The following is an 18,332-nucleotide window of genomic DNA, read 5'->3' as shown; positions in this document are numbered from 1 at the left end:
AAGCATGAGTAAGAAGTACTGTGCACCTATATGAATGCTGTCTTCTAGCATATGTAATTGCTTTTTCCAATCTTCTAACACATGACAATGCAAAATCCACCCCACATTCATGTTAACCTTCTACCATCAAATCCTCAATCTTTCTACCCTTCCTAAATGCCTATTAAAAGTCATGGTGTGTTGTTATCACTTTCATCACACTTAAAATACTGTTTATTAATTTTTAATTCTCCTCTAGATTTTATCACTATAAATCTTGAGAATAAAAACCAAACATGCTCTTTCAGCTATAGTGCCTTGTCCACATTAAATATTTTGTAGGACTTTTAAATAATTGAAAAACTAATTTGTTCTGGTTGTCGGGTCAATTATTAAATGATATTATTATTTTTTTTTTTAAAAATATATTCTACTGATCTCCTACAGAGAGGAAGGGAGAGAGATAGAGAGTTAGAAACATCGATCAGCTGCCTCCCGCACATCTCCCACTGGGGACGTGCCCGCAACCCAGGCACATGCCCTTGACCGGAATCGAACCCGGGACCCTTCAGCCCGCAGGCCGACGCTCCATCCACCGAGCCAAACCGGTTTTGGCTAAATGATATTATTTTAAAAAAAAGACAAGTCAGCCTGTTGGAAACATATGCCAGAAGCAGATCATCTCCACATTTTATTACTTAAATAAAGAGATTACTTAGAACAGTAGTTTTCAAATGGTGGGTTGTGCCTCTTAATAAATTATATAATAAATTTATAAGGTGATGACAAGTATTTTTTTAAAATAATAAATATAACAGAAAATATTAGTGTTTCACACATAGTGATGGTAAATACTGATTCAAAAAAATTGTCTAAGGGATGTATATGTTCTAGATCATGATTATAATGTATTTCTTGCTGTGGGTTGCTTTGCAAAATAATTGACTTAGAATATGGTAAGGTATTCTAGGTTTTGTAAGAAAAATATTTAGCACCTTTTCTGTTTTTATCTGGATAGCAGTTTTAAATTAACAAAATGGAATTATTTGAGAAACTTCTGGATATGAAAGTTGAAACAATTCTGTTATAAAATGTTTTTAAAATATATTTTTATTGATTTCAGAGAGCAAGGGGGAGAAGGAGAGAGAGCTGGAAACAAAATGATGAGAAAGAACCATTGATTGGCTGACTCCTGCATGCCTCCCTACTGGGAATCGAGCTGGCAACCTGGGCATGTGCCCTGACTGGGAATTGAACCATGATCTCCTGATTCACAGGTTGACCCTCAACCACTGAGCCACACTGGCTGGGCTGTTATAAAATTTTATATGACATTTTCCAAATGCAGCCTTGCTGTGTTTTGTGCAGCTCCCGCACATTCTATTTGAGGTTCCTGCCTTCTAAATTATTTTAAAAAATGATTTATTAGTCTCACTAACCTAGAGATTCAAGATCACAAATTGTGGCCTACTGTAAGGGTATAAAAGATTTACAAAAATGCCACTGAGCTCTAGCTGGTTTGGCTCAGCGGATAGAGCGTTGGCCTGTGGACTGAAGGGTCGCAGGTTCGATTCCGGTCAGGGGCGCATGCCCGCGTTGCAGGCTCGATCCCCAGGTGGGGACGTGCAGGAGGCAGCCGATCCGTGATTCTCTCTCATTATGGATGTTTCTATCTCTCTCTCCCTCTCTCCCTTCCTCTCTGAAATCAATAAAAATATATTTTTTAAAAATGCCACTGATAATCATTTATTTAACAATGTCTAGCCTGACAATACTCCTGAATCCCTTGTTCATAATAGAGTAGGGTTTAGTTCTATAACACATTTTCAGAAAAAGAAACAATTAAGATAGGACAAGGAAAACGAGCACTGAGGAAAGGTTCATGGAAGAGATGACATTTAAGCGGGGGTGCAAAGAAAAATAAAATTAAAAAATAAAAAGTATGCTATATAATAAGAACCTAATATGCAAATTGTCTCCTCAGGCAATCGTTCAGACTGGGAGACCGGGAGTTCGATCGCTCGCTATGACACGCATTGACCACCAGGGGGCGGCGCAGAACACGACGGGTGTCGGTGATGCAGCACTGGCAGCAGGTGGCAGTGGAGGCGCTGCCAGCCCTGATGGGCCCCAAGGAGAGCTGGACCGCGGCCGGATGGTGGAGCAGGTTAGAGGGCGGCACCAGGCCAAGGTGGGTGCAAGCGGGGGCCCAATTGCTCCATAGATGGTGACCAGCAGCAGCAGCAGGGGGCGGGGCTGCCACCCAGCTCCTAGGTGCTGAGAGAGCGGGGGGGGGGCGGTTGGGGGGGGAAGGGGGGGCTCGGCCCCAATCGGTCGCCCCACAGGCGGGATGGTGGAGGAGGTGAGGGGGCAGTGCCAGGCCAAGGCGGGGTGCACTGTGGGGCTGCGGGGCTGCGAGGCTGGGGTCCAATCTCTGCAGGCCACCCCAAGGGACCCCACCCATGCACAAATTTGTGCACCGGGACTCTAGTAAAATTATAAAGCTGGGTGGAACTCTACACATCATCTAATCCAGTGGTTCTGAACTGGGGTTGAATCTGTCCTGCAAGGCACATTTATCAATGTCTGGTGGCATTTTTGGTTGTCATTACTGGGGAGGGGCACTACTGGCATTTAGTGGGCAGAGGCCAAGGACAATGCTAAAAATCCTACACTGCAGAAGAAGCTCCTAACAAATTATCTGGCCCAAATGTCAACAGTGTCAAGGCTTTCTCCGAACTCAACTTTGTTTTACTCAAGAAGGTAACTGAAGGCTAGAGGGATTTAAAAATTTGCTTAAAAGCCAAGATTATAAAACAGGCCTCATAACATCTTGTCCAGTGTTTACGTTAAAACACACACCCACGTATGTTTTTATACTAGGAAACAGTTGTTAAAAAGAGTAGTAACATCTTTATAAGGTGGCAAAACAAGTTATCTAAAAATCAAAGCTGATATTGTTAAATGGCCTTTCTTGGCTCAAAGAAAGAATTATGCTACATTAAAAAAATTATACCCTGATTTGTTCATAATACCATATTTATCATTGATACAACTCAGTTATTGAACACATATCTAAGAATAAGAAAAATTACAATAAAAACTAGGAAGTTGGAAGACCAGCATTTGCATGCACAACCAGTTACTCCATGGGACAAGTCTTTTAAGCTCCACCAGCTCCACCCACTGGGGATCTGGGACCTAGCTAGGATTGATTAGCATCCTTTATTCAAAATAAACTCCTGAGTTACCCTTCCATTTGCTGCTGAGCTTTCTAGTAACAAATTAATTGTACAAAAAACTTGCTTAGAGTCCTGATTTAGGACCTAAATCTAAACACGTGAAATCACCTGAACATCTTTTCCCTGCTCTTAAATGCATAAAAGGGATGGGGATAAGGGAGTGAGGTAATATCAATAACATGGATTAGTTTTCAAAAAAAGTTTTTAATATATTACAGGAATACACGGACACAAATATACACTCCTTACCTCCAATTTGTCAACTGGTGAAACTTTAACTATGGTAAGTTGTCCAGTTTGACATGTGATAATTCATGATAAAAAATCTTGAAGAAAAGGCTGAAGACACTGTCCTAAAAAGAAAAAAGACCAAAGAGGTAAAATTCAAACTGTGAAAGGTTTAAAGAAGACAGCATGAACATAAGGTCACAAAAAAGAATGTAGCCGTTTACATATCTTTACTACCCGAAATTTCAGCAAATGAAGTTTCTGTTGCTAAATACTAACAGAAAATTCATCTGACTGCCTTTATCAGCCTGCTCCACTTCCCAGTCAGTCACCTCTAGTACCTAAGGCAGAGCTGGCAACAACAGAGTGGATGGCTAAAGCTTTTCTGAGGTTTTGGCTTTAGAGAAAGTTAGGAAGAGGAACTTTAGTTGCATCTCTGGCAAACCATTAGGGGTCCCCACGGCTCCCCTTGATGTTCTAGTTATTAAATTTTAATAGGTTTGATTACAAAACTGCACCATAGCCATTAAAGGACTGGAATTCAAAGAGGTGGGCCAACCATTCCAGAAGAAACTAGAGGTTAAACTGTATCTGACACCCTGATAGGCAGAGGGACAAAAGGAAAACCCTCTTCCCCTACCGTCAGGTTAGGAACCTGAAGGGCTGCACCTTAGAAATAGGGGTGAACCAGAACATACACTGAATGAAAATTGGCCTTGAGTCATCTGATTGGCCCTGAAAAATCTCAAGAGTGGAGATCAACCTTGTATTGTACTGCAGAGAAAATATCCATCAAGAATGAAAATGAAATATTCTCAGACAAATAAAAGCAGAGTTCACATCCAGCATTGGCCCTGAAAAATCTCAAGAGTGGAGACCAAGTAATCTTGGATTCCCTCAAGGAGATGCCACAAAAAAAAAAAAAAAAAAAAAAAAAAAAATTTCCTTTCTGGAAGACATTCTTGATCTCAGATGATTTTTTAAACAAAATTTTCAGCACACAATTAAAGATAATCAGGCATATAAGGAGACAAGAGGACAAGATTAAAAGCTGTAGAAACAACAAAAAGAGACTCACAGGCACTCCAAATATTAGAATTACCAAGCATAGATTTTAAATTATGTTTACTATGTTCAAGGAGGTGAAAACCAAACTTGATCTCAGCAATTAAATGGAAACTATAAAAAGTGACACAGCAGACTTCTAAAAGGAGCAAAAAGTAATTTTTAACTGTAAAATACAAAAACTGAAAATAAGAATTCAGTGAACAGGTTAACAGCCAATGGACACAGTTAAGACAGTGAATCAGAAGATAGGTCAGGGGGAAAAGCTCAGAATGAAGAGAGGGTAAGAAACATGAGGATACAGCGAGGAGGTCTAACATCCAACTCAGTTAATTGGAATCCCAGAAGGAAGAGAGAGACAGAAACATTGTGTGAATGGCTGAAATTTTCCAAAAACAATGAAAGATGTCAAACAACAAATTTAAGGATCTAAATGAATTCCTAAATGAAAATCGACAAAGAAAAACTTAAAAGCACCTCGAGGGTAGAAAAAATTACTTTCAAAGCAACAGATGGATAGCTTAATTCTCAACAAAAATGGAAGCTAAAAGACTGTAATGGTATCTCTAAGGAGCAGAAACAAAAACAATTGCCAACCTTGTATTGTACTGCAGAGAAAATATCCATTAAGAATGAAAATGAAATATTCTCAGACAAATAAAAGCAGAGTTCACATCCAGCATACCCCTACTAAGAAATCATAAAGCAACAGAAAACTGACGCAAAATGAAAAGTTACAGATGCAGAAGTAAACATGTAAAAAATCTAATGGGACACTGACTGTGTAAAATGATAATGTCTTAAGGGAATTAAAATGTGTATTATTAAGTTATATACATTAAATCTGTATAGCTTTCGAACACATATACACACATCTATACATACACATATACATACATATAGAAAATTAAATTACAGCACAATAGCAACTATGTCAGGAAGTAAGTAAATCGAATTAAGGTATTTTTAATGTTCTTGCTTCAACCAGGAGAAAGGTAAAAGTATCAACACTAGACTCTGGTAAGTGAAGGTAATCATAAAAAGAATTAAAATGTATATGTGCTATCTGAACCAATAAAGGAAAAATTGACATAGAATAATCATTCAAATGAAAGGAAGAGAAAAAGAAATACAGAATGGAAGGGGCAACAACGTGATGCTGTATATAATATTAGTAGTTACATTAAATATAAATGAATTAAATATTCCAAAAAAGAAAAATATTATCAGACTAGACTTTTAAATATCTATAAATATATGTTGCTTTCTAGAGGCTCATGTAAAACATAATACAGAAAGGTTAAAAGTTAAAAGTAAAAGGATAGAAAAATACATCATGTAAACATTAGCCAAAATAAAGATAGTATAGGTAAATTATTTTCAGACAAAATAGAAAAGCATCACTAGAGTTAAAGGAGTCACATTAAGAATAATAAAATGTTTACGTCACCAGAACACTATAATTAACTAAATTTGCATGCACTTGATAGCATGGCCTCAAATTATATATACAGCAAAAGTTGACAGAACTACTAGGAGAAATAGACAAACACCACTATCATTGTGGCTGATTTTAAGATATCGCTCAGTAGGTGAAAGAATAAGCAGACAAAATAATCAGTTAGGACACAAATACACACAATTAACAATATATAACACTACATCCAAGAGCTGCAGAATATATGCTTTTCAAGCACTTAACATATTTACAAAAAAACTGACCACATGCTAAGCCATAAAAGTAAATCTCAAGAAGTTTTAAAACTTCTTGAAATCACGCAAAGAAAGTTGTGATAAAACCAGAAATCATTACCAAATATGCAGAGTTAGAAAATTCTCATATTACTGGAAATAAAAAAAATACATTTTCAAATAACTCATTGATCAAAGAAAAAATTACAATGAAAATAAGAAAATGTAAAATTAATAATGAAAATATTACATATCAAAAATTATGGGATGCTGCCCAGCTTCTGTGGCTTGGTTGGTTGAGCATTGTCCCATGCAGTCCCATGCATTGAGAGGTCACTGGTTTGATCCCCAGTGTGTGTGGGGGGGTGGGGGGGAACGTGCAAGAGGCAGCAATTGATGTCTCTCTCTCTCTCTCTCTCTCTCTCTCTCTCTCTCTCTCTCAAAAGTAATAAAAACATTAAAAAGTATTTTTAAGTTAAGGGATGCTGGTAAAGCAATGCTTCAAACTGAAAGGTGTGGTTTTATATGAATGTTGGGAAGGAAATAAGGGGGCAAATTAGTACCTAACTACCCCTGTTAAGAAGTTATAAATAAATAAAAGGAAATAACTTAAAAGCAGATATTTAAAAAAAACAGAAGAACACCCATACAATTGGTTCTTTAGAAAAATTTTTGTAATTGCTAAACCTCTAGTAAGATTATCTTTTAAAGGAGAGGAAAAAGATACATGTGCCCAGCATCAAGAATGAAAAAGGGAGAAACCAAGATGGCGGCATAGGTTAACGCCGGAGATTGCTGCCTCGAACAACCACTTCAAAAAACAACTAAAAGACGGAACGGACATCACCCAGAACCACAGGAAGGCTGGCTGAGTGGAAATTCTACAACTAGGAGGAAAGAGAATATCATACCCAGACTCAGAGGAGGCGCAGTGCTGAAGTGAAATACTAAGGTGTGGAGTGCACGCAGAGCGGGCTGGAGGCGGAGGGCGCGGTTGTTGTTTTCAATCGGGAGGGAGTCTCAGACTCTGAGCTCCAGATCCGGGCGAGTCTCTAGGGACCCAGACTCAAACGGGAGAAGCGGGACTGTCTGGCTTCGGTCGGAACTCGAAGGCAGCTTTCTCTCCGAGGTTTGCAGCGGTTGCTGGGACTCTGTGAGGCAGAGCCCCTAGGGATGGAACTGAGAGCAGCCATAACTGCTCGCTCTGGCCCACCCTGTAGATCCCTGGGGACCCGCCCCGCCCAAGCCCTGCGCAGAGCCATTTGCCGGATAGCCTCAGGCAAACGCTAGATTAGCACCGCCCTAGAGATCCAGCACAGAAGCTCTCCCACTGCAGACACAGCGGACTCTCATAGCCAGTTAGCCTGGAGGTCAGATCACCCCCGGTATTGCCGACAACAATCAAGGCTTAACTACAACAAGACTGCGCACAAAGACCACTACGGGGTGCACCAAGAAAGCATAAAAAATGCGGAGACAAAGAAACAGGACAAAACTGTCAATGGAGGATATTGAGTTCAGAACCACACTTTTAAGGTCTCTTAAGAACTGTCTAGAAGTCGCCGATAAATGTAGTGAGATCCTCAAGAAATCTAATGAGACCCTCGATGTTATGATAACGAACCAACTAGAAATTAAGCATACATGGAATGAAATAACGAATACTATGCAGACTCCCAACAGCAGACCAGAGGAGCGCAAGAATCAAGGCAAAGATTTGAAATGCGAAGAAGCAAAAAACACCCAACCAGAAAAGCAAAATGAAAAAAAGAATCCAAAAATACGAAGATAGTGTAAGGAGCCTCTGGGACAGCTTCAAGCATACCAACATCAGAATTATAGGGGTGCCAGAAGATGAGAGAGAGCAAGATATTGAAAACCTATTTGAAGAAATAATGACAGAAAACTTCCCCCACCTGGTGAAAGAAATAGACTTACAGGTCCAGGAAGCGCAGAGAACCCCAAACAAAAGGAATCCAAAGAGGACCACACCAAGACACATCATAATTAAAATGCCAAGAACAAAAGACAAAGAGAGAATCTTAAAAGCAGCAAGAGAAAGAAACTCAGTTACCTACAAGGGAATACCCATACGACTGTCAGCTGATTTCTCAACAGAAACTTTGCAGGCCAGAAGGGAATGGCAAGAAATATTCAAAGTGATGAATACCAAGAACCTACAACCAAGATTACTTTATTCAGCAAAGCTATCATTCAGAATTGAAGGTCAGATAAAGAGCTTCACAGATAAGGAAAAGCTAAAGGAGTTCATCACCACCAAACCAGGATTATATGAAATGCTGAAAGGTATCCTTTAAGAAGAGGAAGAAGAAGAAAAAGGTAAAGATACAAATTATGAACAACAAACATGCATCTATCAACAAGTGAATCTAAGAATCAAGTGAATAAATAATCTGGTGATCATAGTAGAATCAGGGACATAGAAAGGGAGTGGACTGACTATTCTTGGGGGGGAAAGGGGTGTGGGAGATGCGGGAAGAGACTGGACAAAACCCATGCACCTATGGATGAGGACAGTGGGTGGGGAGTGAGGGCGGAGGGTGGGGCGGGAACTGGGAGGAGGGGAGTTATGGGGGGAAAAAAGAGGAACAAATGTAATAATCTGAACAATAAAGATTTAATTTAAAAAAAATAGAATGAAAAAGGTCCATGAGTAATAAAAACATATGTCTGCACAAAAATTTGTATATGAATGTTCATGGCAGCATTATTTGTAATAGTCAAAAAGTGAAAATATCCCTAAATGCCCATCAACTGATGAATAAATAAATAAAATCCCAGAAATAAATCCACATTTATATGGGCAAATAATTTTTTTTATCGTCTTCATTTTTCTTCTTTGTTATTCTTTTTTAAATTATTATTATTTTTATTGCTTAAAGTATTACAAAGGGTATTACATATGTCTCCTTTTTTCCCCCACCCTTGACAATCCCCTGGCCTCCCCTACCCCCTAGTGTCTTATGTCCATTGGTTATGCTTATATGCATGCATACAAGTCCTTCGGTTGATCTCTTACCCTCCTCCCTCCTCCCTCCTCCCTCCTGCCCCCCAACCCTCCCCGGCCTTCCCGCTGCAGTTTGACAATCAGTTTGAGGCAGCTCTGCCTCTGTATCTATTATTGTTCATAAGTTTATAATGGTCTTTATTATCCATGAATGAGTGAGATCATGTGGTATTTTTCCTTCATTGACTGGCTTATTTCACTTAGCATAATGCTCTCCAGTTCCATCCATGCCGTTGCAAATGGTAAGAGTTCCTTCTTTACAGCAGCATAGTATTCCATCGTGTAGATGTACCACAGTTTTCTAATCCATTCATCTACTGATGGGCACCTAGGCTGTTTCCAGATCTTAGCTATGGTGAATTGTGCTGCTATGAACATATGGGTGCATATATCCTTTCTGATTGGTGTTTCTGGTTTCCTGGGATATATTCCTAGAAGTGGGATCACAGGGTCAAATGGGAGTTCCATTTATAAAGGAACCTCTTTAATAAATGGTGCTGGAAAAATTGGAAGGTCAAATGCAAAAGAATAAAATATACTGTTTGTCTTCATATACAAAAATTAACTCAAAATGGATTGAAGACCTAAATATAAGATCTGAAACAACAAATTACACAGAAGAAAACATAGGTACTAAACTAAACTTATGGACCTTGTTCTTAGAAAGGATTTTATGAATTTGACCACAAAGGCAAGGGAAGTAAAGGCAAAAATAAGTGAATGGGAGTATATCAAACTAAAAAGCTTCTGCACAGCAAAAAAGAAACCAAAACAAAAGGCAACCAATCAAATGGGAGAAGATTGCAAACAACAGCTCTGATACATGGTTAATATCCAAAATATATAATGGCCAAATTTTTATAAACATGTAATTTATCAAACAGTTTTAAAAAAAACCAAAAACATCAAGCATCTTTTCTGACCACAATTACATAAAACTAGACATCAATTACAAAAAGCAAACTGGAAAATGCACAGATATGTGGAGATTAAATAACATGCTACTGAACAACTGAGTCAATGAAGAAATCAAAAGACAATTAAAAAAAACCTTAAGACAAGTGAAAATACACCATACCAAAATTTATATATTCAGCAAAAGCTAAGAGGAAAGTTCATAGCAATAAATGTCTACCTCAAGAAACAAGAACCGTTTCAAACAACAAAACATTAAACCTCAAGGAACTAGAAAAAAGAACAAAGCCCAAAATGAGTAGAAGGAAGGAAATAACAAAAACCAGAAAGGAAATAAATAAAATAGAGATGAAAAAGACAACAGAAAAGGGCAATGACACTAAGAACTGTTTCTTTGAAAGGATAAACATAATAGACAAACCTTTAGACTCAACAAGAAAAAAAAAAGAGGACTCCAATAAATAAAACCATAAATAAAACAGGAACCCTAGCTGGTTTGGCTTGGTGGATAGAGCATCAGCCCGCGGACTGAAGGGTCCTGGGTTCGATTCCTGTCAGGGTCACATACCTCGGTTGCAGGCTCGATCCCAGCCTCATGAGGGAGACAACCAATCAATTGCCTCCCTCTCACACATTGATGTTTCACTCTCTCTCCTACCCACTTCTATTCTCTCTAAAAATCAAAGGAAAAATGTCCTTGGGTGAGAATTAACAAACTAAAAACAGGAGGCATTATAAAGATATCACAAAAATATAAAGAATCATGAGACTACAATGAATCATGACACTACATGAACAATTATATGTCAATTCCTAGAAACATACAACCCACCAAGTATGAATATTGAAGAAATAAAAAATCTGAACAGACTGACTACTAGTAAGGAGAAAGAATGACCAATACCAATCCTTCTCAGACTCTTTACAAAAATAGGAGAGAGAATACTTCTAAACTCATTTTACAAGGCCAGCATTACAAGTGTTGGCGAGGATATGAAGAAAAGGGAGCCTTGTGTACTGTTGGTGGGAATATAAATTATTGCAGCCACTATGGAAAACAGTATGGAAGTTCTTCAAAAATTAAAAATAGAACTACTATATGATGCAGCAATTCCACTTCTGGGTATTTATCCAAAGAAAATGAAACCACTAATTCATAAAGATATATACACACCCATGTTCATTGCAGCATTATTTACAATAGGCAAATTATGGAAACAACCTAAGAATCCATCAAAGGATGAATGGATAAAGAAAATGTAGTATACATATACAAGGGAATATTCAGCCATAAAAAATAATGAAATCTTGCCACTTGTGACTACATGGATGCACCTAGACAGCATTATGCTAAGTTAAAAAAAGTCAGAAAGACAAATACCATATGATCTCTATTATATGTGTTATCTAAAAAATAACAAGAAATAACAGGTATATTCCTAACTCATTTTACAAGGTCACCTAAACCTGACTAGGACAGTGCAAAAAAACCAAAACAAAATAAAGGCCAATCTCACTCAAGAACAAAGGTCCAAAATTTCTAAGCAAATAAAAAGAAAAAATGTGGTAATAACCAAACTGGATTTATTCCTGGAATGCAAAGTTGATTTAACATTAGGATATCAATCAATATACTTTAATTCAAGGAGCAAGAGTAGGAAAAGCAATTGATAAAATCCAATATTATTTATGATATAAGCTCTTACCAAGTCATTAACAGATTGAAATTTCCATAAGCTAATAGAGTAACTAGGAAAAATTTAAAGCAAATATCATATTTAGTGGACAAATGGTCAGTTTTCCCTTTGATTAAGGGAACAGACAATGGTACCCTCCATTATCACTTCTAGTCGCTATTATAAGTACTAGTCAAATAGGCAAGGAACTACCTGACACTTTTGAAGGAATTCTACCCAAAATAGTTCTGAAATCACAAACCTTGTTACCTAGAAGATTTGGTTATAAATATTGACCCTTTCTCTGAGATTTACAGAGTAAAAGATTTTACTACATATTAACATTTAAAAAACTGCAGATGCTATTAAAATAAACCAGTTCTCCCATTCTTTCTCTACTTAAAACTCTAGAACACATTAAAATTAAAAAGTCCTGTTTAAGAAATCTTTGCCTACCCCAAGGTCACAAAGACATTCTCCAAAAACTGAGACCTACCTACATATCCATCAACAACAGAATGATATACAGTGATATATTCACAATAGAATATATAGTAATGAGAAGGAATAGTCTACAACAGGGGTAGGGAAACTTTTTTCTGCCAAGGGCCATTTGGATATTTATGATTCACTTAATATAAATTTATGTTGCTATGAAAGAAGCTCCTTGACATATGTAAAACTTTCAATAAAATCTTTTTAAAAAGCTCCTAGATTTATTGAATTTCGAGTCCTTGGTAGGACCAGACCAAATGATTTTGCAGGCCTTATATGGCCCGCAGGCCGGACGTTCCCAATCCCTGATCTACAACTACACACAATATAGATAAATCTCATATTCATAATGCTGCACAAGGGAGTACAGTAGGATTGCATTTGTATAAAGTACAAAAGTAGGCAAAACAAATCTGTGATGTTAAAAGTCAGGGTAGTAAGTGACCAGAAGAGCAAACAAAGGATCTTCTAAGTGGCTGGTAATGTTCACTTTCTTGATGTGGGTGCTGGTACACAGTGTGCTCAGTTGGTGAAAACTCACCAAACTGTTCACTATTGATCTGCATTCTCTGCATACATATTAGGCTTCAATAAATTCTTTTAAGTATGAAGGAGTACATATTTTTAAAAATTGGTTAGGGGATATGAGAGCAAAAGGTTTGAATTTTACACTGCTCAGGTCAAAGCATAGAAATCAACTAACAAAAACTTAAAAAGCAGTTTTATACAACATGCTGATTACCAAAAAATATTCACAAGTATCAAACCAACTAGTGACTCTCAAACATTAGTTTGTAAGAGATTACCCGCTCCAAATAAATTGATTCGTATTTACCTTTAGTGACCAGTGTTGATTGATAAAGGTCGAAGACAAGCAACTTGGTCTTATAGATTTTTATTAAATATGAGGGTCTTTCAAATCTCAGAACTGAACTTATAGAATAACATATCTAGTCAAATCTCCTAATATTACTAATGAAGAAACCAAGGTCCTTTGCAGTTTGGTGATTTGTCCAAGGTCATAAGCAGCTCTTGATAAGTGGACACAACTGAAATTATTTAACTTCACCCCGCTACTAATTTTCTGGAAGTTCTAGGGGATTTCCACCCACCAAGAGAGTTAGTTTACTGGCAGTGCTCCTATTCAATGAAAACATTTTCATCCAAATATTACCAACTCAAAATTAATATCTTTGCCATCCATGACTAATTGCCAAAAGCTATTTCTGGGGCAGAAAAGATAAGGTTGTGTTTTTTTTTTAAAGTAAAGTTCATGATGTGCAACCTAACTGATAAATTTCTGTTTACACTAAATGACAACTTTGACATAAAATTTAGGCATTTGTGATAATTTAGAATGACAATGGCACATATAGTATATAGTATCCTTGAAAAATACTTTAAAAAAATCAATCATGACCACAAACCAACCAGTACATATAAACAAACAAATACACTAATTAGGGACAATAACTTATTGTATATACTAACAATATCAATTTCTTATTAAATCAACCATAATTTTAAGTACTAAAAAACAATTTATCCAATTCATTCCAATTAGCTTCTATCTCCAATATAGTATGAAGTGTGTATTCTACTAATTTTAACATTTTTAAAAGAATGACATCATTTTGTAGCTAAATCCATCATGTGAACAGTATGTAAAACAAACCAATTTAGTTCTGTAAAAACATTTTTAAATTATAAAAATGCTTTTGTTTCCACTCCATCCCCATACCAGTCTTTCCTCTATCATTGGACTCTCTCCTTTTATTTCAAACTATAAAGTTCAGTGCCAAGATGAATCCCTGGACTTGTCATTCCCAGGGGAAACACCTGGTCTTTCAAGGACCTGCAGAAAACTTAAATCAGAAAATGTGTTTATGGCCACAGAAATTTCTTTACTAAAGAACTGGAGGTCTCAATGACAATTAAAAGTAACTTAAGCCCTAGCCAGTTTGGCTCAGTGGATAGAACATCGGCCTGTGGACTGAAGGGTTTTGGGCTCAATTCCGGTCAAGGGCACATGCCCAGGTCGCTGGCTCCATCCCCAATAGGGGGCTTGCAGGAGGAGCCACTCAATGATTCTCTCTCTCATCACTGATATTTCTATCTCTCTCTCCCTTCCTCTCTGAAGTCAATAATATATTTATATATATAAAAGAAGTAACTTAAAGCCTGACGGTGTGACCCAGTGGTTGAGTGTTGACCTATGAACCAGGTCATGGTTTGATTCCTGGTCAGGGCACACACCAGGGTTGCAGGCTCGATGCCCAGTAGGGGGCTTGTAGGAGGTAGCCAATCAATGATTCTCTCTCTTCCTCTCTTTGAAATCAATAAAAAACACTTAAAATTTTGTTCTCCTTTTAAAAAAACCCCAGTAACTTAAAAACTAAATATAACATGGTATCCTGGATCAGATCCTAGAACAGAAAAAGGGTATTAGTAGAAAAATTGGTGAAATTGAATAAAATTGCAGTTTAGCTAATAGTAAAGTACCAATGTTAGTGACAAATGTACCACAGCTATGTATATCTGGGTGAAGGATATATGGAAACTCTGTAGTATTTTTGCAACTTTTCTGCCAATCTAAAATTATTCCAAAGAAGCTTATTTCTATTAGAACAGTAAAATTTAGTAACTATATAACATTTCCTATGCACTCACCTATGGGCCAGGTGCTTTTAAAAGTGCTTTATATAAACACATGTAACCCTCCCAAGAACCCCGTAAGGTAGGCAGGCATTACTTAAAACTAAATTTTACAGATGAGAAGTTCTGTGATAGAATAGAGACTTGAAAGCAACCACTATACTATATAGCCTTCTGAGGAGCCAGACCAAGAAAACGCTCCTGCCTTCTAGTAACCAGGTCACACTCTCACCCTGTCCTCAGCCTCCACCAGGAAGAAATTCCTCTGCCCAAAGCTTGGGAGTCCTTGCTAGGATTGTGAAGGAATGTGACTCTACCACATTGTGTTCATAATCTTTTAGTACTTGATGCACTCAGTGCTCTTCTTATTGAGACACTATTATACACAGAAGCTGGTTTTTATGGTATTATCAATTTTCAAATTCAGACACGTTGGGTCGGCCTGGGAATCTGAAGGCCACATGTGACATTATTTCTATGGGAAAACGGAATTGATTTCCAAAAAGAAATTCTTATAATTGGATCATTTAGAAATTGAAGATCCCTCTACACAGTTCCCAAATACCAACATAATATATACAAATTTTAATAGAGACACTGCAGTTAATCAAAGTGGCACAGTTCCTTATACCTAACATAATAGGAATGGTGTTACTGGAAAAAAATTGGCTGAATATTTTATGGATTTCCTTCACTATGGCCAATTTTGGATGTATCCAATAGTTATTACTTCTCTGCCTGGACCCCCAATAAGCTTTATATCTAGAAATTACTACCAAATAAACAAATATCTTTCACACACACCCAGAACAGAAGAGGTGTCATCTCCGAAGGCAGCCAAAGTAAAAATAGTAACATCAATAATGACGATGACAAAGGAATAATAACAAAAAGAACTTACTCTGAGCATATTTGCCTTTGCTTGGCATGTTCTAAATATTATACATCCTCTGGCTCCTTTAATCCTCACAAAAATCCTATGAAGTAGGCATTACATTATCACAATTTCAAAAGTGAGGAAGCAGGTCGGAGATTGAGCAACTTGCCCAAGATCACGGAGCTAGTTAGTGTCAAAAGGAAGATTTGCCCCAGCCAGTGTGGCTTGGTGGTTGAGCATCAACCTATGAACCAGGAGTTCAGGGCACATGCCTGGGCTGTGGGCTCAATCTCCAGTGGGGGGTGTGCAGGAGGCAGTTGATTCTCTCTCATCACTGATGTTTCTATCTCTCCCTCTCCCTTCTTCTTTGAGATAAATAAAAACATATTTTAAAAGATAAACGTAAGATTTGGATATTTGAGCATTTTACCCTTGGAGATCATGCTTTTTAACCATTGCACTGTATGTGTAATTAAATAATTTGGTAAACTCTCAAAATAAAGGAAGCTGACTCAAATTCATTTTAAAAACAAGAGTGGCCCTAACCGGTTTGGCTCAGTGGATAGAGCGTTGGCCTGCGGACTAAAGGGTCCCAGGTTCGATTCCGATTAAGGGCATGTGCCTTGGCTGCGGGCACATCCCCAGTGGGGGGTGTGCAGGAGGCAGTTGATTGATGTTTCTCTCTCATTGATGTTTCTAACTCTCTATCCCTCTCCCTTTCTCTCTGTAAAAAACCAATAAAATATTAAAAAAATAAAATAAAAACAAGAGTGGTTTGGAGACACCTCCTCCCAGCCAATGAAAAACCTCATCTTGCCTTTTTTTAGTAATATGTCCTGCAACCAAGCTAAAACTGAGCACATTTATGGAGAATAAATTTAAAATATATTTTGCTTTGCTTTTATCACTTTGAAATCCTTCACTTAATTGAACACTACAAACAGTGGTAACTGCATCTAACTTCAACAACAAACAAATAAAAGTTTACTTTAAAATCTTCAGGTAAAACACACTGTCCATGTTTACTGCTCAGTAATCTAGGGTAAAATAACTAAGAATTCCAGTACCCTTGAAAAGTTTCAAAACAGCAGCAAGATACAGTGGGAACAAGATATTCCTTTATGACAAAGAAAAAATGTTCTTTCCACAACACTATCATCCGCTTTAATGACACACATTAACTTGGGATGGTCTGAACTCAAAACATGTGCCTGAATTCTTAGAAGAGTTCAGAAATTCTCCACTGACAATCTAAAATAGCTATCAGTTTATCTCCCAGAAGAACCATCTGATCCACAGAAGACATCTAATTTAGGTGAACTAAAGGTGTGCTCCCTACCATCCCACCGAGTAATTAACAAAAAGCATGCAACCCCCAACTTCTGGAGCACAAGCTGGCTTTTTAAATCATCTATTTGAACCTCAGAACTTTCTTTCCCAGGAAACAAAGGTCTATGTGCCAGGTTTCCAAGCCAACCCACAAAAACTTAAACACCCATAAGGTTACAGAAGTATAATAAATTACCGAACCTATAGGAAAACCCATTTAACATTTAACTTTGAATAAAAGCAACTACCCCTGCCCCACTCAGTCCTGGAAGCAGAATTCTTCCCTCCCCCAACTGGGAGTCTGGACTCCCCTAGGACCAAAGGCCCAGGCTTCCATGATCAAAGCAGAGCACAAGGAAAGGCATGAAGGAGGTTGATTGGCAGGGCATTAGACCTCAGGGTAAGGACAAGAAGTGCTGCATTGGGAGGAGATCCTGGGATAAGGAAGGCAAGACCTACTTGGGAGAGAGGGATGAAGGGTGGGATAGCAGCTAAAAGGAACAAGTCAAAAGTGTGGGGTTTGGGGTGGGCTGCAAAAGAGGACAAGAGAACAGTGCCTGCTCCTGGAGCAGATGGGCTTTTCAAAACTTTCCTCTTTAACACTTAGGAGAGGGAAGGAAAAGAAAAAGAGAAACCGTGGCAGTATCACGGCACTTCCTCCCTCACTCTGGCCACTCTTTCTCCTTTCAAGAAAAAATGGAAACATGGCCAGGGAGGTCAGTTGGTTAGAGGGTTGTCCCAATACACCAAGGTTGTGGGTTCGATCCCCAGTCGGAGCATATATGAGTCAACCGATGAAAGCAGAAATAGGTGGAGCGGCAAGTCAATGTTTCTCTCTCCTGTCTCTCATCAATAAGTTAAAAAAATAACAAAGTGGGTTATGGGGTCTTGTCCAGGTCTCGAACTCCTCGAGCAGAGTGAATCGAAGGGAAGAGGACTTTAAGTTTTGTTGCCCTCCTTGTCAATATCCACTCTGCCAAAGACTTCATTGTATCAACTGAGAACTATAGGAAGGCTCCATGCACCAGCAGTAACAGTCAGAAAGAGAGGAAGGAAAGTAAGAAGAGAAATTTGAAGCAGGAACGAAGTGGGATGTTGCAGGATTGAACAAATTAATAGACCTACCAATGAATTAAACTATAATAAATATT

At 37.9% G+C, this 18,332-nt stretch overlaps 1 protein-coding gene across 22 annotated transcripts in view; it reads right to left on the bottom strand.

Moving 5' to 3' along the window:
• TAB3 (TGF-beta activated kinase 1 (MAP3K7) binding protein 3) overlaps nucleotides 1–18,332 on the bottom strand; it is a 73,187-nt gene that overhangs the window by 51,827 nt on the left and 3,028 nt on the right. For 20 of the 22 annotated variants that reach the window (XR_004966856.1, XR_004966854.1, XR_004966857.1 and 17 more), the window contains exon 2: nucleotides 3,471–3,574. The gene's annotated coding sequence lies outside the window, so the exon portion shown is untranslated. Of the gene's footprint in view, nucleotides 1–3,470; nucleotides 3,575–10,717; nucleotides 10,758–11,855; nucleotides 11,881–18,332 lie in introns of those variants that run through there. The other 2 variants (XM_036304338.1, XM_036304337.1) reach the window with 2 other exon arrangements.

The sequence above is a fragment of the Myotis myotis genome, unplaced genomic scaffold (assembly GCF_014108235.1).
Source record: "Myotis myotis isolate mMyoMyo1 unplaced genomic scaffold, mMyoMyo1.p scaffold_m19_p_4, whole genome shotgun sequence".
Lineage (NCBI taxonomy): Eukaryota > Metazoa > Chordata > Mammalia > Chiroptera > Vespertilionidae > Myotis > Myotis myotis.
The sequence above is the reverse complement of the archived record's forward strand: the minus strand, read 5'-3'. Positions and strand labels throughout refer to the sequence as shown.